Consider the following 24,538-nt stretch of genomic DNA (forward strand, 5'->3'; position numbering starts at 1 on the left):
ACTGCAGCCTACCAGGCTCCTTCGTGGAAACGAGTACAATAAGGCTGTATATTGTCACCCTGCTTATTTAACTTACATGCAGAGTACATCATGAAATATGCCAGGCTGGATGAAGCTCAAGCTGGAATCAAGATTGCCAGGAGAAATACCAACAACCTTAGTATGCAGATAACACCACCCTTATGGCAAAAAGTGAAGAGGAACTAAAGAGCCTCTTGATGAAGGTGAAGGAGAATGAAAATGCTGGCTTAAAACTCAACTTCAAAAACTAAGATCATGGCATCCAGTCCCATCACCTCATGGTAAATAGATGGGGAAAAAATGGAAACAGTGACAAACTTTTACTTTCTTGAGCTCCAAAATCACTGCAGACAGTGACTGTAACCATGAAATTAAAAGATGCTTGTTCCTTGGAAGAAAAGCTATGACAAACATAGACAGCACATTAAAAACCAGAGACATCACTTTGCTGACAAGGGTCTGTATAATTTAAGCCATGGTTTACCTGTAGTCATATATGGATGTGAGAGTTGAACCATAAAGAAAGCTGAGCACTGAAGAATTGATGCTTTTGAACTGTGGTGTTGGAGAAGACTCTTAAGAGTCCCTTGGACTGCAAGGAGATCCAACCAGTCCATCCTAAAGGAGATCAGTCCTGGGTGTTCATTGTAAAGACTCACGCTGGAGCTGAAACTCTGATACTTGGCCACGTGATGCAAAGAACTGACTCACTGGAAAAGACCCTGCTGCTAAAAAGATTGAGGGCAGGAGGAGAAGGGGATGACAGAAGATGAGATGGCTGGATGGCATCACTGATTTAATAGATTGGAGTTCGAGCAAACTACAGAAGATAGTGAAAGACAGGGAAGCTTTCTGTGCTGTAGTCCATGGGGTCACAAAGAGTTAGATATTACTGAGTGACTTAACAATATATATATATACATATATGCGTATATAATTTCTCCATATGTTATTACAAAATATTGGCTATAGTTCCCTGTGCTTTAGAATAAATCCTTATTCCTTGTTAATCCCATATTCCTAGTTTATCTCTCCCTCACATTTGGCCTTTGGTAACCATAAGTTTGTTTTCTATGTCTGCTAATCTGTTTTGTGTATAGACTGATTTGTGTTACAGTTGGGAGCCAGTGTGAGGAACTCCGCCCATGGCAAATGTCATGAGGAAGGAAGCTTGGCATACGCAAAGGCGTGATCAAGCCTCAGGAAACCCCCTGTTTCCGAGCATCTACCCCCAAAACCAGAGTACTTTATGGGGAGCTCTCCCCCATAACCATTTCTCTCAGAGAAGGACTTAACTTGCAGCTCCAGTTAATAAAAATTCCTGGGCATGACAAGAGTGTTTCAACTTACGAACTCTGAAGGTTCTCTGGCCTGCCTGATCAGGCTCGTCCTGCCGCATGTGATTGTTTATAGCCTCCCAACTGTGAAAGGCACGGGATGTTTTAAAACTTTCTAAATACAGACTCTTTTGAAAAGTTAGAAGATCATTAGTATAGTATTAGTGGGTTGATTAGGAATTATATTGGTGAAGGGTTTTTTCATTTGTCCTGCCAATAATTACTGCTAATTCCCTGCCCTGGGTGTGACAAGGATGTCTCAGGTCAAACCTCTCTGCTGACAGACTAGCTTGTGTGACAGCCTCTCAGCCATAAATAGCACAGAGAGTTTGGAGTATTAGCATAGGGCTTTTTTCATTGATGAGTCAATGATTGCCATCAGGCCTCCATATCCTTAGGCACCTGGGAATATATTAATCAATGTATTTGGAATATAGAAAAGGAAATATAGTAGTTTTTTGATGTTAGCAATACTAGACTTTTTGAGTTAATGAATCTTCTCTTTTGTTATAGACCACTGTACCTTGTTATAAATCACTATAAATCACTATGCTATGTAAAAATGTAACTTTATCACTATCTTAAGACAAAATAGATCTTAAGGGGAACATTGGTGAAGGGTTTACATTTGTTCAGCCAATATTTGCTGCTAAATCTCCATATTCCTGCCCTTATAATGAATATAACTAGCATATAGGAGAAATAAGTATTAACCTTTAAGATTCATCATGTTAAACCTTAGGTTAAGTAAATTCCTTTCTTGATTGTAACTCACTACACCCTCACCCTATAAGAATGCAACTTTATTTGGACGGTGGTGCCTGATTTAAGAAAAAATCACCCCTGGAAAAATAAGTTTTCTGGTTAACTGACCGGGCCATAAAATGTCAGCAGACCTCATGGCCAGAAGATGATGAAACTCATAAGACCTTTGTATAATTTTATATGAAGCACCTGATTGTGACAAGGGTCAGGTCTGCTGACCCCCCCCCCATGACTCTGTATTCATCCCTATGTATAACAAAAAGGTATATAAACAAACTTGAAAAATAAAGAAATCGGATCGGTTTCTGGAAAGACTGATTCCCCTGTGTTGTTTCTTTCTTGCTCCCCACTTTCCTGGCTGAATTACCATCTGAAATGTGAGTACTCACCAAGCCTGCTAATTCTGCCTGGGCTTCTGGGATTGGAATGGAAAGATGCCTGTGGCCTACGTAGATGGTGATTGGTATTCCATGTAAACCAGTTATTCAGCCTCTTTTCTCCACTAATTCTCCTACTACACTATCTGTTTCTAATCTCCCTCTATATCTGTAATTAAATAAGTTTTTTCCAGGACGCCGATTCCGTCCTCACTGTCTAATTACCCTGGACCCACTGGGGCTGGACCCCGCCATGTTACTTCCTGGATTGCACATATAAGTGATATCATATAATATTTTCTTTGTCTGACTTTATTCAATTAATATGATAATCTCTATATCCATCTATATTGCTGCAAATCCCACATTTTCTTAAGCCAACCATCTGTTGACAGACATCACTTGGTTGTTTCCATGTCTTGGCTACCGTAAATAATGTTGCTATGAACAATAGGGTGCATGCATATTTTCAAATTAGAGTTTTTCTCTTTTGAGGATATACGCCCAGGAGTGGGATCATATAGTAGTTCTATTTTCATTTATTTAAGGGACTTATATATTGTTCTTCATAGTGGTTGTACCAATACTCTCCCACCAAGAGTTAGGAGGGTTCATTTTTCTCCATACCCTTTCCAGAATTTATTATTTATAGACACTGTGATAAAGACTATTCTGACCAGTGGGTGGTGGTACCTGATTATAGTTTTGACTACGTGGAGCCTAAATACAGTCTGCATTTCTCTAATAATTAGTGATGTTGAGCCTTTTTGCATATGCCTGTTGACTAGCTATACAACTTCTTTGAAGAAAAGTCTGTTTAGGTCTTCTGCCCTTTTTTTGATTGTATTGTTTAATTTTTGACATCGAGTTTAAGAGCTGTTGTGTATATTTTGCATACTAAACTCTCATTGGCCACATTATTTGCAGATATCTTCTCTATTACATAGGTTGTCTTTTAGTTTAGTTGATGGTTTCCTTCACTGTGCAAAGCTTTTGAGTTGAATTAGGTCCCATTCGTCTTAGATTTTTTTTTTTTAATTTCTCTGTCTTATTTGCTTAAGGCACTTTTATATTAATTGCTAGTATAGACTATTACATTTCCAACAAAATAATGATGGTAATTGTACTGCTCATGCAATACCAGCAGTCAGTAGTGTTCCAATTATTCTGTGCACAGTGTTTATTCAATAATCACCCAACCTAAAGTAAGGTGGTTGTTTTGCCCCACACACAGGTGAGGATGCAAGGTGAGTCAGTGGGATCACAGAACTTGCTCTAGGTTGAAACTGAGTGTCAGGATATGTACCTAGAATTCAGGCTCCAGGGTCAGGGCCTAAATGTCAAGATGGTCCTTCCTGTCCCTATTACTGCATATCCTACTGTAATGACCTGCAGTTATCTGAGGTGATTAGCTAACAGGTCTTTATCAAGCTCACTAACTGGAGACATTGTGCTTTTATCTTCTCTACTTCAATGGAATTTTTCATGCTTGTGGCAATTTCTGTTTTTTCCTCACGTGAATGTCACTTTCACTGCACTGTAATTGTGCTAGGTTTTTATGCAGCATTTCACTTATATTAAGTTGTTCCTGATGTTTATATTTGCAAACTCTAGCCTTTCTGTGAAACATAAGATTTTAAAGGGGATTGTAAACTTTAATTATGTCTTCTTAAAGAAAGTGAAAAGAACTAAAGAGCCTCTTGATGAAAGTGAAAGAGGAGAGTGAAGAATCTGGCTTAAAGCTCAACATTCAAAAAATTAAATCATGGCATCTGGCCCCATCACTTCATGGTAGATAGATGAGGAAACAGTAGAAACAGTGGCAGACTTTATTTTCTGGGCTCCAAAATCATGGCAGATGTTGACTGCAGCCATGAAATTAAAAGTTTCCTTGAAAGGAAACTTATGACCAACCTAGACAGCATATTAAAAAGCAGAGACATTACTTTGCCAACAAAGTTCCGTCTAGTCAAACTATGAGTTTTCCAGTAGTCATGTATAGATGTGAGAGTTGGACTTTAAAGAAAACTGAGCGCTGAAGAATTGATGCTTTTGAACTGTGATGGTGGAGAAGACTCTTGAGATTCTCTTGGACTACAATCCAACCAGTCCATTCCAAAGGAGATCAGTCCTGTGTGTTCATTGGAAGGACTGATATTGAAGCTGAAACTCCAATACTTTGGCCACCTGATGAGAAAAGTTGACTCATTTGAAAAGACGCTGATGCTGGGAAAGATTGAGGGCAGGAGGAGAAGGGGACGACAGAGGATGAAATGGTTGGATGGCATCACCGACTCAACGGACACGGGTTTGTGTGGACCCCGCGAGCTGGTGATGGACAGGGAGGCCTGGTGTGCTGCAGTCCATGAGGTCACAAAGAGTTGGATATGACTGAACTGAACTGACTGAAAGATAGTTTAGATTTAGTTTTGCTTTTCCACATCTCAAATCTAACAGCTGAGTAAACATGAAGATATTTACAAATAATGCTATATAGTCTACCACTGAGTCACAGAGTAATAGACAAAGGTGAGACTGAACTAACAGACTGCTTATTCCCAAGTTCAGTGATTGTGTAGGATAAACATAGCACAGAATGCAGATGGTCTCCAAACAGCTGGTCAGAGCCATTTTTCAATAGTGGAGCTTAATGATGGATTCATATATTTAAATAGAGTCTTGGGCAAAAGTGGGCCATCCTGGACACTTATGTTATTTACCTATTTGTGAATATTCTCTGGTAATATCTTCTCTGAATTATGATTTCCATAGTAACTACAACAGCAGATGTTAGAAAACATTTTTACTTTGAATTTTCATATGACATAGCTATACAGTTATAGTTTGCTCCATGTAAAACTTTTTTTCTGGAAACTAGATGGTGATATAAATTTGGAAATATAATGTTTTTTCAATTTCACAAAAGTGAAAGTGAAAGTTTCTCAGTCATGTGCAGCTCTTTGTCCAGGCCAGAATACTGGAGTGGGTAGCTGTTCCCTTTTCCAGGGGATCCTTCCAACCCAGGGATTTCATGGCACTATGCAGTTACTTACTCCATAACTTTGTGACTGAACAACAATGAATGAATATTTAGAATTAATAAGACTTTTTCATCTATACAATTAAGAATTATTAACCTCCAATTAAAAGAAATAAATTTATATTAAAAAAAGAATCATACTATTATAAAGTAACTTATACTTCATATTTCTTCTTTTTCAATAAAATTTGTTTCATCTCTCATGTACTTCAGTACTTTCAAAAATTATCTATATACATATCTGGGTTATTTTATATTTGGAAATATATATATATATATATATATATATATATATATATATATGCAAACATACAGAGAAGGCAATGGCAACCCACTCCAGTACTCTTGCCTGGAAATCCCATGGACAGAGGAGCCTGGTAGGCTGCAGTCCATGGGGTCGCTGAGGGTCGGACACGACTGAGCGACTTCACTTTCACTTTTCACTTTCATGCATTGGAGAAGGGAATGGCAACCCACTCCAGTGTTCTTGCCTGGAGAATCTCAGGAATGGGGGAGCCTGGTGGGCTGCCATCTATGAGGTCGCACAGAGTCGGACACGGCTGAAGCGACTTAGCAGCATGCAAACATACATATATGTTTGTAAAACATACATGTATGTTTGTAAGACATACATGTATGTGTGTAAAGCATACATATATGTTTGTAAAACATACATGTATGTTTGTAAGACATGCATGTATGTGCATAAATCATACATATATGTTTGTAAAACATACATATGTTTGTAAAACATACATATATGTTTGTAAAACACACATGTATGTGTAAAACATACATGTATGTGTGTGAAACATACATGTATGTGTGTAAAACATACATGTTGTATATATGTAAAACCCATAGATGATAGATAGATAGATTGCTGTTCAGTCAGTAAGTTGTGTCTCACTTTGCAACCCCATGGGCTATATCCTGCCAGTCTCCACTGTCTATGGATTTCCCAGGCAAGTACTGAAATGGGTTGCCGTTCCTTTCTCCAGGGAATCTTCCTGACCCAGACATCAAACCCATGTCTCTTGCAATGGCAGGCAGATACTTGACCACTGATCCACCAGAGAAGCCCAGATATATAGATAGACCCATATATATATAAATATAAATATATATAATCAGTTCGTTTCACTTCAGTTGCTCAGTCGTGTCTGACTCTTTGCGACTCCATGAATCACAACACGCCAGACCTCCCTGTCCATCACCAACTCCCGGAGTTCACTCAGACTCACATCCATCAAGTCAGTGATGCCATCCAGCCATCTCATCCTCTGTTGTCCCCTTCTCCTCCTGCTGCCAATCCCTCCCAGCATCAGAGTCTTTTCCAATGAGTCAACTCTTCACATGAGGTGGCCAAATACACACACACACACCACACACACACACACACACACATATATATAAACTCTAACAGAGTTCTGGAAAACACAGAAAGTTGTCATCAATAACTCAAACTTCTAAGAATTTGGTTATAATTTTGCTAATTAGAACCAGTTAACTTTAATTTATGGGAAAATTTAACCCTTTGGAACAATTTGAGATTCACCATAGGTGAAGGATGTACTTTCTCAGGAAGTAAGTATTTGAGTTTCTCAGCATCCATAACAATCACAGGGAAATTAATGGTAAGACACTGGGACCTGACCCAGTGCACACACACCCCCTACCCCATGCAGGAACTGAGAGCTCATATTTGCCAAATCTCCTTAGTGATCACTGCCTTCATAATATTCTGTCAGAGGATGGAGGTGCAGAGAGAAGCTGTCACAACAAACACAGGTGTCGCAGAGGAAAACATATTTAAGTCATAAATGCCTCTCAAGGATGAAGTCTCCTCTTCAAGCAGCCAGTTAGAGGTGACCTCAGGTTTTCTGCTTGCTCTTTATGTTTCTGATACAATGGCTAAATGGTGTTTTTGTTCTTCTGTGTGCACTGAGGGATTTAGATAATGCAGTGTGGCCCTGAAGGTGCAAGATAATTTCTGCTGCCCAACAGAAGGTGAAGTATTGGCATGGAGGCCAACCAGTGAGGCCAGGAAGAAAAAGGAAAAAAAAATCAGAGATGAGAGAAACAAGCCAGGGAAACAAGCAACATGCTAAGAGATCAGCGGGGGTGCACCCGGGCTGGCAGCACCAGGAAAGTCCAGGTTCTGGTGGGTGAGAGGATTGTAAAGGGGGAGACGCGTGATGTTCAAGGTGGTTCTCTTGCTGCCTTGTGAATTTGTTCAAGTCCTGAAACTTTCAAAAATAATGCAATTTTCTCAAATACTTACTTTGTACGTTTATGGTGCTGTGCACTGCTTGTTTGTTTGTTTTTTCTATTTCATGAAATCAAGGAAAGAGGCCAAGTTTCCCCCACCTGGACCTTGGTCGTCAGAAGCAACAGCTAAAGATGAGGCATCAGATGCTCCTTCTAGGGATGTCCTTGAGTTTCAAGACATCATTGAATATGTGTCAAGCTGAGACTTTATAGATGTTAGGTGATGAGGCATTTCAGAGACATTTGGGTTACCTAGAGCAAGAAAATAACTCAGCATAATAGTAAAATCCAGAAAAGATACACTCTGCCTTTCTAAGAAATTTTTCTACATCTCTCTAACAGCTACTCATCTTGACAGAAGTTGTCCAACCTCAAAGGTTATCAGAAAACATAGGTCATATTTAGATAATTTGGAGGACATGGGAGCCCTGTTCGAGTCAGAAGGCTGCACACACAGAGGTGCACTGGCTTTCAGCTGGGGCTCAGGCAGGCTGGAGGCTGGGCGTGGTGGGAAACTCACCCACTGTCACAAGACAGCAGCCCCTTCGAAGTGTCCCCAGCCCACACCCCTTGGCTGACTCTGTTCAGGGGTCACACAGGGAAGCTTTCCTGAGCCCTGTCCTTCCTCTTGCAGCTTTTGGGGTCGGGATACACCCGGTAGGTTGATTGTTTATTCAGATGCTGACATTGGCTCCTTTGGGTCTTATTCAACTATTGTTTTTGTTTGTTTGTTAGTTTTCTGCTCTTTTTCTTCTACAAGAAATCCAGGGAGAAATGTGTGCAGTAAACTCAATGCTTAAGAACAAAATACACTATATACCTGCTGATTCCCTCTTCCTTACTGCCTCCCCTCCCCTCTGCAAAACACTTAAGAGATGCTCTCACCTCAAAGTGGGTTTCCTTCCCAGGTGGGTAAGTGGTAGATTTGCTATACTTTCTGTATATGCTATAAGGATACATATAAATAATAAATGTACATAAGAAAATATTTACAAGGTCTTCCCTTGTGGTCCAGTGGTTAAGACTCTACACTTTCACTGCGAGTGGCATGGGTTGGATCCATGGTCCGGGAACTGAGATCCTGCATGCTATATGGTGTGGCCAAAACAAGCAAACAAAACATGCAACAAACCCCACATGTCTCATACAAATCTTGTGCCCAAACCATACCTGGAGCCTCAACAGTAAGAAATCATACAACTCAGTTAAAACGTGAGCAAAAAGTCAGAAGATGCACCTCAGTGAAGAAGATGCAGAGGTGGCATGTTTGAAAAGAAGTTCAAGGTCATTTGTCATTAAGGAAACAGACATTAAACTTCACTGAGATACCGCTACACATTTACTCAAGTGACTAAGATAGGTGGGACAACCCCTTTAATAGCAGTGTGGGCGACAGGAATTCTCATTCATTGCTAGCCTGAATGCACAATGATATGGCCGTTTTGGACAATAGTTGGGTATTTGCTTTCAAAACTAAACTTAACTTGACCCAAAAATCTGGTAAATGTGTCCTCAGGTATTTACCTAACTAATTAAAAATACATGCCCACATAAAAACCCAAATGTGAGTATTTATAATCCCCAAAGCCTAGAAACAACAAAGATGTACTCCTATAGGCTAATGGATAAACAACATTTGATACATTGAGAAAATGACAGGTTACTCAGCAATAAAAGAAGAATGAGCAGGTAAAACCACACGAGATGTGGATGGATTACAAAAACACATTGTTAAGTGAAATAAATCAGCCTGAAAAGTTAATTAATATATGATTTCATTTATAACATTTTGGAAAGGGCAAATCAGAGCAACAGTAATTAAAACAGCAGTTGCTAGGGATCCAGCTCACGGAAGTGGTTGAATAGTGACGTGCACAGGACTTTTTGTGTGTGTGAAGAGGAAGAAACTATTTTATGTCCTGCTTCAATGGTGGATATATGGCACTGTGCATTTGCCAAAACACTTCAACTTCATAGCACAAATAGTAAAGCTTAGTGTTTTTAAAAATGTATTTAGGTGGATGAGGATCTCAAGATGGAATGCAGACTGTCATAAGAAAATTTAACTGTATTCAAAAGATATGAAAACACCTCTCTGAAGTGGGGAGGGAAGGGAGATGCCAACCTAAGTAACTTTGGAAGTGAGTAGCATAGGGAGGCAGAGGAGGAGATGGTTGGATGGCATCACTAATTCAATTGACATGAATTTAAGCAAGCTCTGGGAGATATTGAAGGACAGGGAATCCCGGTGTGCTACAGTCTATGTGGTTGCAAAGAGTTAGGCATGACTTGGTGACTGAACAACAGTGAAGCATCTGTAAGACTAAAAACAAAAGGAGCTTTGTGTAAACACTGTACTCCACTGCATAAAGTTGTTTCCCACAAAAGTATGAGTTAACAATTCTGAATCTATTTCACATAGAACCTTCAGATAAATAGATGTTGGATGCCTGAGATCAGAATTCTCTGTGCTATAGTGGAAAGTTACAGAGAAGTAAGGGTAGGTGGCTGGAATTATCCATGCGGTAATGAATTTGAATTGGAGACATCAGTGTCAACTCAGGCCTTGCTTTATGTAGATACAGATGGTTACAAACAGCAGTATTTATAAATTTGTGTATAGTCAAGGGTTAACATACACATATGTATTTCCTTGCTCCTAAGAGTTGAAGGCTTAGAAACAACGGACACCTGAGAAGCTGTAAGCACATCTGGCATCTAAGCCATAGTTTCTAATTCCATTTTTCAATAAAAGGACTGAGACTTCCTGAAAAAATGACCCACTCTAAGACTTGGACAGAAAATATACAAGAAGAGAATGGAGCATCCTAGAGACTAGAAAATGAAGATGTTCTCAAAACTGAAAGCAAAGCCTCACATTGATTGAGGCATGTTACAAGGATATAAAAGCCAACAGTACTGGCCAAAATTGAAACAACTTGGGCCCCCCAACTCAACATTCAGAAAACGAAGATCATGGCATCCGGTCCCATCACTCCATGGGAAATAGATGGAAAAACAGTGGAAACAGTGTCAGACTTTATTTTTTGAGGTTCCAAAGTCACTGCAGATGGTGATTGCAGCCATGAAATTAAAAGCTTACTCCTTGGAAGAATAGTTATGACCAACCTAGACAGCATATTCAAAAGCAGAGACATTACTTTGCCAACTAAGGTCCGTCTAGTCAAGGCTATGGTTTTTCCAGTGGTCATGTAGGGATGTGAGAGTTGGACTGTGAAGAAGGCTTAGCCCCGAAGAATTGATGCTTTTGAACTGTGGTGTTGGACAAGACTCTTGAGAGTCCCTTGGACTGCAAGGAGATCCAACCAGTCCATTCTGAAGGAGATCAACCCTGGGATTTCTTTGGAAGGAATGATGCTAAAGCTGAAACTCCAGTACTTTGGCCACCTCATGAGAAGAGTTGACTCATTGGAGAAGACTTTGATGCTGGGAGAGATTGCGGGCAGGAGGAGAAGGGGACGACAGAGGATGAGATGGCTGGATGGCATCACTGACTCGATGGACGCGACTCTGAGTGAACTCCGGGAGTTGGTGATGGACAGGGAGGCCTGGCATGCTGGGATTCATGGGGTCACAAAGAGTTGGACACGACTGAGCGGCTAAACTGAACTGAACTGAAAATTAATGTATCACTGAATCATTTGTAACCCGTTATATAAATTAATATCTATAAGTACAAACTGATATAGATAACTGATTGTATCACTAAATGATGCATAAGAATAGATAAATTTCCTTCTCAGAATTCTCAATGACTTATGTAGATAGATGGAGAATAACTCTCTGCTCCTTAAGAGTGGGCTGTACATAGCAAAAGTGAAGTGTTAGTTGATCAGTCGTTAGTTGATCTGACTCTGCGACCCCGTGGACGGTAGGCCGCCAGGCTCTTCTGTCTATGGAATTCTCCAGGCAAGAATACCAGACTGGATAGCCATTCCTCCCTCCAGGGTATCTTCCTGACATAGCGACTTCTTTCCAAAGAATGAATAATGGAAAGGGAATAAAAAGTGTAATTTACAGTGGAGAAACCTGACAAACGTACCTCAGCCAGGTGATCAAGGTTAAAATCAATAGTCATAAACCAAACTGAGAGTATATAAACTTAATATGATGTCAAAAAAGATCATTCTATCTCAGAGTCCTCTTTGCCAAAATCCACTGGTTTTGTGAGTGTGCTCAGTCATGTCCAACTCTTTGCGACCCCATGGAATATAGCCTGCCAGGCTCCTCTGTCCGTGGGATTCTCCAGGCAAGAATACTGGTGTGGATTGCCATTTCCTTCTCCAGGGAATCTTCCTGACCCAGGGATTGAGCCCAGGTCCTTTGTGTCTTCTGGCAGGTAGATTCTTTAAGACTTGCACCACCTGGGAAGCTCGCCAAAATCCATATATTCAGTCTAATCATAAGAAAAACACTAGATGTTTCCCAGTAGTGGGGCATCCTACAAAACAACCAGCCAGCACTCCGCCAAACTGTCCAGGTCAGCAAAACAAAGTCTAGGAAACTGCCACAGACTAGATGGATAAATATAATGGGATCCTGGAGAATGAGAAAAGACCAAGAAATGAATAAAGCAGAGACTTTGTATAATGTAGTCTGTTCACTGAAGTGAGATGTTAATAGAGAAAATTGGATGTAGGGCATATGGGACTCTTTGTCCAACTTTGTGAATTTTCTGTAAATTTTAAGGCATTCTAAAGTGTAAAAATTAAAATATACAAAACATTGTTTTACTTAAAAATATTTTATCACTATATATCTTTGCGTGTGCCAACACAGATGAATGACCCTTTAACTCCAACAACAACAACAATAAAAAGGCAAAGAAAAAAAGAAACCACAACAGTTGAAAATAAGTAATTCCACCAAGTAAACTTGTTAATAACTTGCCATATAAATGTTCTGGGACAGCAGCCCTGTTCCGGACAGTATCCCTAATGGCTCCACCTCTGGATTTCATCACTGTCTCAATCACTGGCCTGCATATTCACTTCACTGCTTCCTACATGACTTATGTTCCTATATGACAGTGTGTCTCAGGCCAGTGAAGGTCTTATGTCTGCCCCCTTTCCTTTCAGACCCTAGCTCAGAGGTAAGGAACACTTCCCACTCCAGTATTCTTGCCTGGAGAATCCCATGGCCAGGGGAGCCTGACGGGCTACTCCACAGGATTGCAAAGAGTCAGACATGACTGATGTGACTTAGTATTGCACAAAGGACACTTAATGGATACACATATAATGTTTTGGTTAGTCACAGGTTTTTTGTTTGTATGCTTTTTGGTTATTTCTTTGTTTCTTCTCTGCAAGTGTCTTCTCCCAGGGTGTGGTATTTGGATGGCCATAGATGCTCCAGGCAGTGAACAGATTGTGCCTTGCAGGAATATGTGTGTGAACAGGATTGATGCTTTCCTTGTCTTCAGAAAACTGGGTAAATCTAGCTTCCCTGGTGGCTGAGAGGTTAAAGCATCTGCCTGGAATGCGGGATACCTGGGTTCGATCCCTGGGTCGGGAAGATCCCCTGGAGAAGGAAATGACAACCCATTCCAATACTCTTGCCTGGAGAATCCCATGGAAGGAGGAGCCTGGTAGGCTACAGTCCATGGGGTCGCAAAGAGTCGGACATGACTGAGCGACTTCACACAGTTTATCCATAACTTCATAAAAACTTCAAATCAACAGTCATAAACCAAGCTGAGTATATAAACTTTGTATGAGTATATACACCTAGCATGACAACCACTAGGGCACACCCTTTCTCCTACAGCCAGTTGGAAATAGCTTTCCTCTTTTCTCCCCATGTTATACTGAGTTCAAATCTAATGTACCCTTGGAATTGACCCTTGACATATAAACAGCTGTTTTGGAGCCCAGTGGGCATGTCTGAAGTAGTGGAGGAGTACTTTTTCACTGAGGAAACCTCTGCATTTTGAGGATCTTTATTTTGATGCATGTTTTTCTTTATGACACTAGAGGCTTCCAGAATGTTTCCCCTTATGGCTTTTCTCTCAGGGTTTTAAAATATCTACTATGACTCTACTTGAATGTAACAGTTTAAGGGCTAAGCTGGTACTCCATATAAAACATTCTAAACATAAGGTTCAGGTCATGTGAAAGGAATGCTGCTTTTTTCATTTCATCATTTTTAAATGTGGCATTTTCAAAGCCAAGCCATAATTTTAATTAATTATGTGCTTCTATCAGATTAGCACAGAAGAGTGCTTACATTTCTAGAACATGTTTAGGTTAGACTATTTATGACATGAGTGGTCATGAAATATTTTGGTCACAAAACTTCAGCATTTTACACCCTGGAAAAAGGAGAGAAGGAGTATGAAGGAATAGCACATTTGATTTTGCAATTCTAGATATACTCAGAGAATATTTAGAAATGATATAAGATTTTGAGCTGAAGATCCTCAAAGAATTCATATTACTATACTAAGAGAATAGCTTAGAAAATACAACCAAGTGCAGCTGCTATTGAGGATATAAGGAAAAAAAATCTATTAACAAGTAACCCCAGGTAGCTTCATTAAGAACATAAAGGATTATAGCATTTGCATGGATTTTTCTGATGCTGACTTGAAAACAAAAATGATTAGAACTATTATAATAAAATACTGAAATTCGAGAACTATAATAATAAAATACTAAATTGGGAGATTAACTCTGACAAATGACCACTTGCAGACATTTATTTCTGATTTAAAATATTTTTTATGTTTAGCACATATTTTTTCATTTAAATGCCAGTAGACGTTTAGTTCATTTTCGTTGTTTTCCAGGAAACAATGACACTTTTGAATCTATTATTTTTTCATTCTTTCTCTAATAGTTGATATATCTTATAGTCATTTATATTTAATTGTCTGTATATTTCAGAAGCATTTAAAATAATAATGTTAATAATCACTAGTGATTCTAAATTTAAAATTATTATTTCCAGGATCTTACCAAAGAAATAATAATGATTGGAGATATTTCTTGTTTCGAAAGGAATTATCCTTATGTTCCACCCTTGAAAGACTGCTGCTTATTACTTTTTCGATCTGGGAGTGTTATTTCATTGCATTGAATAGCTTCTGAGATGATGAAATATATCTGTTAGTTTGATGTATTATAGAAATATATCCCCAAATATAATGCTAACCTTTCATTCTTGGCCTAAATCCTACTTAGTCTAGGTAGATTATGTTTTAATATACCATCAAGCTTAATTCTCTTATATTTTAATTTAGTTTTTTAACAACCATAATCTTAATTGTGATTGGCTTATCATTTTCTATTGTGCTTTCTTGATCAGAGTTTAAAATTAAGCATTATTATTTTATTACTATACTTCTAGTTTAACTAAAAGCCAAATTCAAAGCCTCAAATTACATTTGCCTCATATTGTATAGGTCTTAAGTTCTCTAATATTCAATTTTAGCATTGGGAGATATGAAAACATGCCTCCTACTTGGATCTAGGCTGTATGAATACCTTCTTGCTCCTGCAAAGACACAGCAACCACATCATCTTTTTATTAATTTTATTTTAAAATATACCTTGAGGTCACCTCTGCATAAAATACACTATCAAATATCACCAGATGAACCTTTCATGAAAAGCAAAGCTCCTGTTCTATATCTCTTCTAAAATTTTTCACTCTCCAAAGGCAATACTTTAGAATTATTTTCTATGGTATAAAGTCAATATCTCCGTAGCTCTAAAAAATAACACTTAACTGAACTGGAAGTCTGTTACGTCATCTTCCTGCTGTGGTTTTAGGACGTGCTGCCCTTTCCTGGAGGTGATCAGAGAGAGCTGGGTGCCCAGGATGAGGCTGGATGGAGCACACAAAACCACAGAAGGGCCGTCGCTCATCTGCCTCCAAGTGTGTCAGAGGGATGCTGGAGTGGCTATTATGGTAGCTCAGGTTAGAGAAATGATCTCTCCCCTGCTGCTCTCATCAACTACGAGGAGCACTTTAGCTGCATCGGCTCTGGGTCGTTGTTCCCAACCCAGAGAGTATGAGGCAGCATGTGTAGGTGACCTGGCACGAGCAGGCCCAGAGACTGGCTTTCATAGTCCCCTTGTCCCCGATGGTGTTCTGTGAGCATTCAGAGCCCCTGAGACAGGGAGGTAGATGATCTCTGGTCTTTTCCGTTACTGGGGTCAAAATTTTCATTTTGCATAAGCTGGTCTGTCATGGATTTCTCTTACATGCAACTGAAAGGCTCTAAGCTAAGCAGAAACTGAAACTACTACTAGGTTTACAGGTGACAGAATGTCATTTGGGATTGACTTCTCTGTGGTAGGACATGGTAGAGGGGATTCTGGAAGAGAATTAGCTGGTTAATCTTGCCTTTTGTTACTTGGGACTTAAGCCAGCGGTCCACCGAAGCCAAAGTTTTAGTAATGTAGTAGGGAAAATATCAGCTTGCTGGAGGAAATTGGCCATACATTGCATACTTGGACAGCAGCTGATAAGACAGAGGCAAGTTTTAAGGAAAGCTGAACCATCTGACAACAGTAGGGAAATGTGTAAAGTGAAACTGAATTTGCTCAGTCATATCTGATTCTTTGTGACCCCATGGACGCTAGCCTATCAGGCTCTTACATCCATGGGATTCTCCAGGCAAGAATACTGGAGTGGGTTACCATTTCCTTCTCCAGGGAGTCTTCCTGACCCAGAGATTGAACCTGTGTCTCCTGCATTGCAGACAGACCCTTTACCCTCTGAGCCACCAGGGAAGCCCAGAGAAATGTATGGCATTGCTTATACTGTCTACATCTGTGAATAGTCAGGTATCTAAGATAAGTCTTTGCTTGTTACAGGAGCCACAGTCTTGGCCTTCAGCTGAAGATGATGTATGTAAATGTAGAGAAGGGTTACTTGTTGGTTAGCTGGGATCATGAGAATAATAATTGAACTCTTGTCCTCAGCCTTGCCTCCTCTTCAGTCACCAACCTATAGGTATACACTGTTTGGCTCAGTTCAGTTCAGTTCATTTCAGTCACTCAGTAATGTTCAACTCTTTGCGATCCCATGGACTGCAGCACACCAGGCCTCCCTATTCATCACCAACTCTCGGAGTTCACTCAAACTCATGTCCATCGAGTCGGTGATACTATTCAACCATCTCATCCTGTGTCGTCCGCTCCTCCTCCTGCCATCAGTCTTTCCCAGTATCAGGGTCTTTTCCAATGAGTCAATTCTCCACACCAGGTGGCCAAAGTATTGGAGTTTCAGCTTCAACATCAGTCCCTCCAATGAACACCCAGGACTGCAATCCTTTAGAATGGACTGGTTGGATCTCTTTGCAATCCAAGAGACTCTCAAGAGTCGTCTCCAACACCACAGTTCAAAAGCATCAATTCTTTGGCACTTAGCTTTCTTTATAGTCCAACTCTCACATCCATACATGACTATTGGAAAAACCATAGCCTTGACTAGACAGCCGTTTGTTGACAAAGTAATGTATCTGTGTTTTAATATGCTGTCTAGGTTGGTCATAACTTTCCTTCCAAGGAGTATGCATCTTTAAATTTCATGGCAATGAAATTAAAATTCTTTCACTCTCTGCAGTGATTTTGGAGTCCCCCAAAATAAAGTCAGCCACTGTTTCCACTGTCTTTCCAACTACTTGCCGTGAAGTGATGGGACCAGATGCCATGATCTTAGTTTTCTGGATATTGAGCTTTAAGCCAACTTTTTCACTCACCTCTTTCACTTTCATCAAGAGTCTCTTTAGTTCTTCACTTTCTGCAGAAAAGTGGTGTCATCTGCATATCTGAGGTTATTGATATTTCTGACAATTTTCATTCCAGCTTGTGCTTCCTCCAGCCCAGTGTTTCTCATGATGTACTCTGCATAGAAGTTAAAAAAACAGGGTGACAATATACAGCCTTGATGTACTTCTTTCCCAACTTGGAACCAGTCTGTTGTCCATGTCCAGCTTTAACTGTTGCTTCCTGACCTGCATACAGATTTCTCAAGAGGCAGGTCAGGTGATATGGTATTCCCATCAGTGAACAATAAAGGAGTCATGCTGACCCTTATTCCTCACTGCAGTCTCTTTATTTGAACAGAAGAAATTGAGAGCTAGGGGACTCAACAGTGAGGCTTCCTGACAACTCAGTGGGTAAAAAAATCCCCTTGCAAAGTAGGGGACACAGGAAACATAGGTTTGATCCTTGAGTGAGGAAGATTCCCCTGGAAAGGAAAATGCTAACCCATTCCAGGATTCTTGCCTGGAAAATCCCATGGACAAAGGAGCTGGCTGGCTACAGTCTAAAGGTTTGCAAAAGTTGGACATGACTAAGCACGAGCATGAGAATCAACAGTGCCACGGTGTATTTTGCTCAATACTAAAACCAAAAGCTGTGCTCCAGAGTTAATGGACTACTTTTTGACTATTTGTTTGAATTTTAAATTTTCATAAGCTCTAAAGAAAATATGTATTTTCAGCACACAATTACCAGAAAAACCAGCACACAAATTACCAGAAAAAACACACAAAAAACAGCACACAATTACCAGAAAATTCTCTGCTTTTTAACATGCTATGCAGGTTGGTCAGAATTTTTTTTCCCAAGGAGTAAGCATCTTTTTATTTCATGGCTGCAATCATCACATGCCGTGATTTTGGAGCCCAGAAAAATAAAGTTTGCCACTGTTTTCATTGTTTGCCATAAAGTGATGGGAACGGATGCCATAATCTTAGTTTTCTGAATGTTGAGCTTTAAGCCAACATTTTCACTCTCCTCTTTCACTTTCATAAGAGGCTATTTAGTTCTTCACTTTCTGCCATAAGTGTGGTGTCATCTGCATATCTGAGGTTATTGATATTTCTCCTGACAATCTTGACCCCAGCTTGTGCTTCACCCAGCCGAGCATTTCTCATGATGTACTCTGCATATAAGTTAAATAAGCAGGGTGACAATATACAGCCTTGACGTACTCCTTTTCCTATTTGGAACCAGTCAGTTGTTCCATGTCCAGTTCTAACTGTTGCTTCCTGATCTGCATACAGATTTCTCAAGAGGCAGGTCAGGTGGTCTTGTATTCCCATCTCTTCCAAAATTTTCCACAGTTTATTGTGATCCACACAGTCAAAGGCTTTGGCATAGTCAATAAAGCAGAAATAGATGTTTTTCTGGAACTCTGTTGCTTTATCAATGATCCAGCTGATATTGGCAATTTGATCTCTGGTTCCTCTGCCTTTTCTAAATCCAGCTTTAACATCTGGAATTTCATAGTTCACATATTGTTATAGCCTGGCTTGGAGAATTTTGAGCATTACTTTGTTAGCCTGTGAGATGACTGCAACTGTGCAATTGTGTGATTGTTTAACATTCTTTGCCATTGCCTTTCTTTGGGTTTGGAATAAAAACTGACCATGGGAATGAAAAGTGTCCATGTGTATCCCCAAATTTCTAGTTTTTTGTGTGGTGTGTCACCAACTGAGATATTGAACTTTGGAACAATGTCCATGTAAATTTTGGGTCCATTAGAGATATTACAATTTGGTAAGATTTTCTGCAAATTCGCTTTTAGAGAAGACTATTTATTTGGATCAAAATAAAAGTCTCAAAGATATAATTGAGAAAATTCTTCTAGGGATGAGAAAAAAAGAAAGCACTAACCTTCCCCAGGAGCATGTAGATAAAAAAGAGCTATGTGGATTGCAGGTCCACATAGTCATGACAATGCTTTTATTCATGAAATGTATCTTCTCTTTTTAATTAAAAATCCCTTAATGTGACAACGTATAAATTTTTAGTGATCTATACTTAAGTATATCCTTTAAAAGTAATGTAAAATTTAATGCAAATATTAATATGTAATTCTTGTTCTTGACTGTGGCAGTCTCCATATTTTCTGGGGAAATGTTGATTAAAATGTGCTTAATGTAGCTAAGTGCTTTGAAAGAAAATTCAATAGAGAAATATGATATACAACCTTTTATATAGTTTGAAAAACATATCTTTAAAAATTTCTGTCTCCTTTGACCTGCATTAGTAGTGGAGCCTGATGGGCTTCCGTCTATGGGGTCGCACAGAGTCAGACAAGAATTATTTTATTTTCTTTTCCTTTTCTTCAACTGACAGTGGGGGTATTTTCAAAATTTATTATTAATTAATTGATCCTTTTTAAAAATAATTAAGACAAGTTTTGAATAGAATATTCAAATTGACAAAACTATGCACAGTGAGCTTCTTATGTTTCTTGTCTTTATTTCTCCTCTTTGGAAGTTACTTGTTTCTTATGTTTTTTTGCATAGTAAAATGCATATAAGCACTATTTTAATGCAAATATTAATATATTGTATAATTATTCTTCTTAAATGTGGAAATCTTCATGTTTTCTTTGGAAAATGCTGATAAAATAGATTAATATAGTCATATTTAGCTTTAAATACTTTTAGATTTTCCCATAAAGTCATCACATTCTTCTAATTAATTGTTATATCAAGCTATACAATATAATGTATTTATCCCAGACTATTTGCTCTTATGATCAGCAGTAGATGGGTGGCAATAAATAGGTGCCTAGTGCATGTGAGTGCAATAAGTTTGATCATTAGTTCACTTATATTTTTATTAAATTTTTAATTACTTGTATCTGGAAAGAGACGCACATTCTCTAAATCAACCTAAAATGAACAAAATAATTGTACCCACCATGATTTGCTTCTTTTTTCCCTCCCAGGTGTACAAGAAGTCAGGTGATCCACCCTTCTTGGCATTACCTGGAAATGCGAACCCATTTCTGGTTAATGGAATGTGAATGTTTGTGATGGGAATCATATTGCAGATGGAAGGATGAAAACTTTGTCAAAATTTCAGCCTTTCTTTAGCTGACGTGATCGTGGAGAACATGTCCTTGTGAGACAGAAAAGAATTAAGACTATAAATTGGCCTAAAGGGAGAAAAACTCCCCTAAAGGCTTGGAGAGTCAGCCACTCAGACTCACTGTGGACTTGAATGAGTAGGAAAGAATATGTTGTGTGTTACTGCACTGAGATTTTTTGGTGATCTTTGTTACTAGAGAATAAACTAGCCTATCTTGACTACCACTGGACGATGTAGTCCAGTTTCCAGGGAATCAGTGTGCTCAGATTTTTGTGTATTCATGCAGTCACATAGTTTTCATACAGACATATATCTAAAATCCATCCACACACACTGTCTGAAAGAGAAAGTTGTGTCTGACTCTTTGTGACCCCATGAACTGTAGCCCACCAGGCTCCTCTGTCCATAGGATTTTCCAGGCAAGAATACTGGAGTAGATTGTCATTCCCTTCTCCAAAGGATCTTCCTGACCCAGGGATTGAACTCGGTCTCTTGCATTGCAGATAATTTCTTTAACATCTGAGCCACCAGGGAAGTCCATACACTGTCTATACCAGGCTTATCCCTTCCATAAATATGGTTGAAACCATTTTACCTGAATACTTCAGGTTCTTTATTATTTTCAATCTTGATTTTTATTTGTAAGATACTTTGAAGTGAAATCAATGGGGGCCTAAGAATGGGTGTATTTAGAATTTTGATACTCAGAATTAATTTCAAATTTTCTTTCATCATATCAGTGTACCTACTGGTATATTTAAGCATTTTATACATAAAGTTTGTAAATTATTTTAGCTTCATAAATGAGTTGTTTTATTTTATTATCAAATTATTTTTCATAGGTTGTATTCCCAATTGCATTCTCAAATGATAAATATAAAATTGGCTCCTTATGTGGTAACTAAGAAAGGAGTGTTATCAGATATCACAATATTGGCTAATATTGTAGGTGAAAAAGAGTGTATGTAAACTACATTTGGCCTGTGTTACAACTGCAGCAAACAAAAAATATGTGAATATATGTTCTTACTCTTTATTCATATTTTTGGGGGGTTATGTTTTCCTTTCATGAAGTTACTTATACATGACAGATATCAGAATTCTGAACTCTCTAAAATTCAGTACGGTATGTTGTCACATGATCTAACTTTTAAATTTTTAATATTGGACATGGTTGATCCAATCTCTTTTGCTAAGTTGCTTCAGTTGTGTCCAACCTTTGCAATGCTATAGACTGTAGCCTACCAGGCTCTTCTGTCCCTGTCATTCTCCAGGCAAGAATACTGGAATGGGTGGCCATTTCCTCCTCCAGGGAATCTTTCCTACCCAGGATTCAAACCTGTGTCTCTTCCATTGCCTGCACTGTCTGACGGGTTCTTTATCACTAGCGCCACCTGGGAAACCCCTAAGTCAAAGCACAAATTACCAAAAAGCACTCTTCTCAGATGTCATAAGTTTTCTTTTGTTTTCTTAAAAATATTGTATTTCATATGAATTTTCAAATATAATGAATTTGTCCATAGAGCCTTACTATTCTTTTAAAATATGTTTAATATCTGTAGGATCTGTAATGACATTTTTATTCTGTTCTCACTTTTGGTAATTTGTACTTTCTTTGTGACTAGTCCTTCTAGAGGTCTACCATCATTTTAGCCTTCTTATCAAAGGATACATTTTGGTTACTTTGGTCTTTTCTATGCTATGTTTATCAAAATCTTTGCACATGTCTACTCAGAATTTCCTTTATCACGTATTCTTATCATGCATTCTTTGAGTCAAATTTATGTTATTATTCTAATTTCTTTAATATATATGACATACACATTTGAACAAATAAAATATATTATAAGAAAATGTTTAGCCTATGGCCCTTGGAATTGATATGATATTGTTTTACTATGATTTATTTAAAACTATTTTCTACTTCCTTTATGATTCCATTGTGATCCATGGATTATTTTGAAAAGTATTACTTAAATTGCAAATAAAATAGTTGAAGATTTTCTAAGTTAATTTATGGTATTGGTTTTTATCTGAATATAACTGCATTATTCAAAATATGGTGGGCTGTACTTAGTCACTCAGTCATTTCCAGCTGTTTGTGATCGCATGGACTTTGGCCTGCCATGCTCCTCTGTCCGTGGGGATTCTCCAGGCAAGAATACTGGAGTTGGTTGCTAAGTCATCCTTCAGGGGATCTTCCTAACCCAGGGATCAAATCCAAGTCTCCTGCACTGCAGGCAGATTCTCTACCATCTGAGTCACCAGGGAAGCCCAAGAATAATGGAGTGGGTAACCTATCACTTCTTCAGGGGATCTCTCTGAGCCAGGAACCAAACTGGCTCAACATTTTGAGCCAGGGATCAACATTTTCCTGCATTCAAGGAAAATGCAGTATATTATTTCAATTTTTTAAGTGTGTTGAAACTATGATCATATTATATAGAATTTTTGTATTTGTATGCTCTTTAGAATAATGTATATTCTGTCATTAATGAGCACAGTGTGTATTCTCTCAGTTAAAACATCATTTCTCTTAAATGAGTTGATCACATCTTAACACTGTGTTTACTTTTTTTGGCATATATTAAAATATATGTGCTAAAACTCCAATATGATTGTAAACTTGTATAGTTTATTTCCATTTATTTTTTGTTTTAGTGTTTTAAAACTTAATTGTGGTAAAATAAATGTAACAAAGACATACCATTGTAGACAAATTATTTCATACCATTCAGCAGTGTGTTATACATTGTTGAGTACATTAAATTGAAACCATTACTGCAATCCATCCATAGGACTTTTTTCATCTTCCAAAACAGAAACTCTATACTCATTAGTCAAACTCTCCATTGCCTCTTTCCCCCAGCCTCTGCAATCAACATTTCTCTAGTATTTTAAATGGGTAGAATCACAGTACTAATTTTTGATTGGCTTACTTCACTTGACATGTTTTCAACCATGTTGTAGCAAGTGTTGAAATTTCTTTCCTTTTAAAAAGTGAATAATATTCTATTGGATGTATATACCACATTTTATTTATCTAGTCACCTGCCAATAGTTACTTGGTTTGCTTCCACTTTTTGTCTATTGTGAATAATGCTGCTGTAAACATGAGTGTACAAATATCTCTTCAAGACTGCTTTCAGTTATTTTGTTATATATCAGAAGTTGAATTTCTGGATCATAGGGTATTTCTATGTGTTTTGTTCTTTGAGGAATCGCCATATTGCTTTCATTAGTGGCTGTGCTATTTTACATTCCAATCAACAATACACAAAGATTCTAATTTCTTCCCATCTTTGCAAACACTTGCTTTTTTCCTTCCTTTTGTCTCCCTCCCTTCCCATTTTTCTCCTATAATCCTTATGTATTTTTTAAACAATTCCCTCTTACATATTTTTAAAATAATACCCCCTTAAAGATGTGAAATGGTATCTCATAGTGATTTTCATTTCCTTAATGATTAGTGATGTTGAGTATCTTTGCATGTGATTATTGATCATTTAGATATATTGTCTGGAGAATTGTTCTTAAAGTCCTTTGCTCATTTTTGAATTGTCTTTTGGTTTTTTGTTGTTAAGTTTACTGAGGTTTTTTTTTTTTTAATTATGTATATTAATCCCTCATCAGATATATGCCTTTCAAACATTTTTCTCCCATTCTGGGGGTTGCTTCTGGTATTTTTACTCTGTTTTTTGGTTGATTGCTTAGTTTGAATTTTTGTGCCTTAGTGGTTAAGACTCCTCACATAAGTCTTCATATAAATGCATACAGTTATTATATGATAATAAGTTGAGTACTATATTTTGGTTCTAGATGTAAAAGTTTAATAATTTACTTTTTCAGCTTTTGTGTCAAACA

Source organism: Capra hircus, chromosome 4 (genome assembly GCF_001704415.2).
Source record: "Capra hircus breed San Clemente chromosome 4, ASM170441v1, whole genome shotgun sequence".
In the NCBI taxonomy this organism is placed as follows: domain Eukaryota; kingdom Metazoa; phylum Chordata; class Mammalia; order Artiodactyla; family Bovidae; genus Capra; species Capra hircus.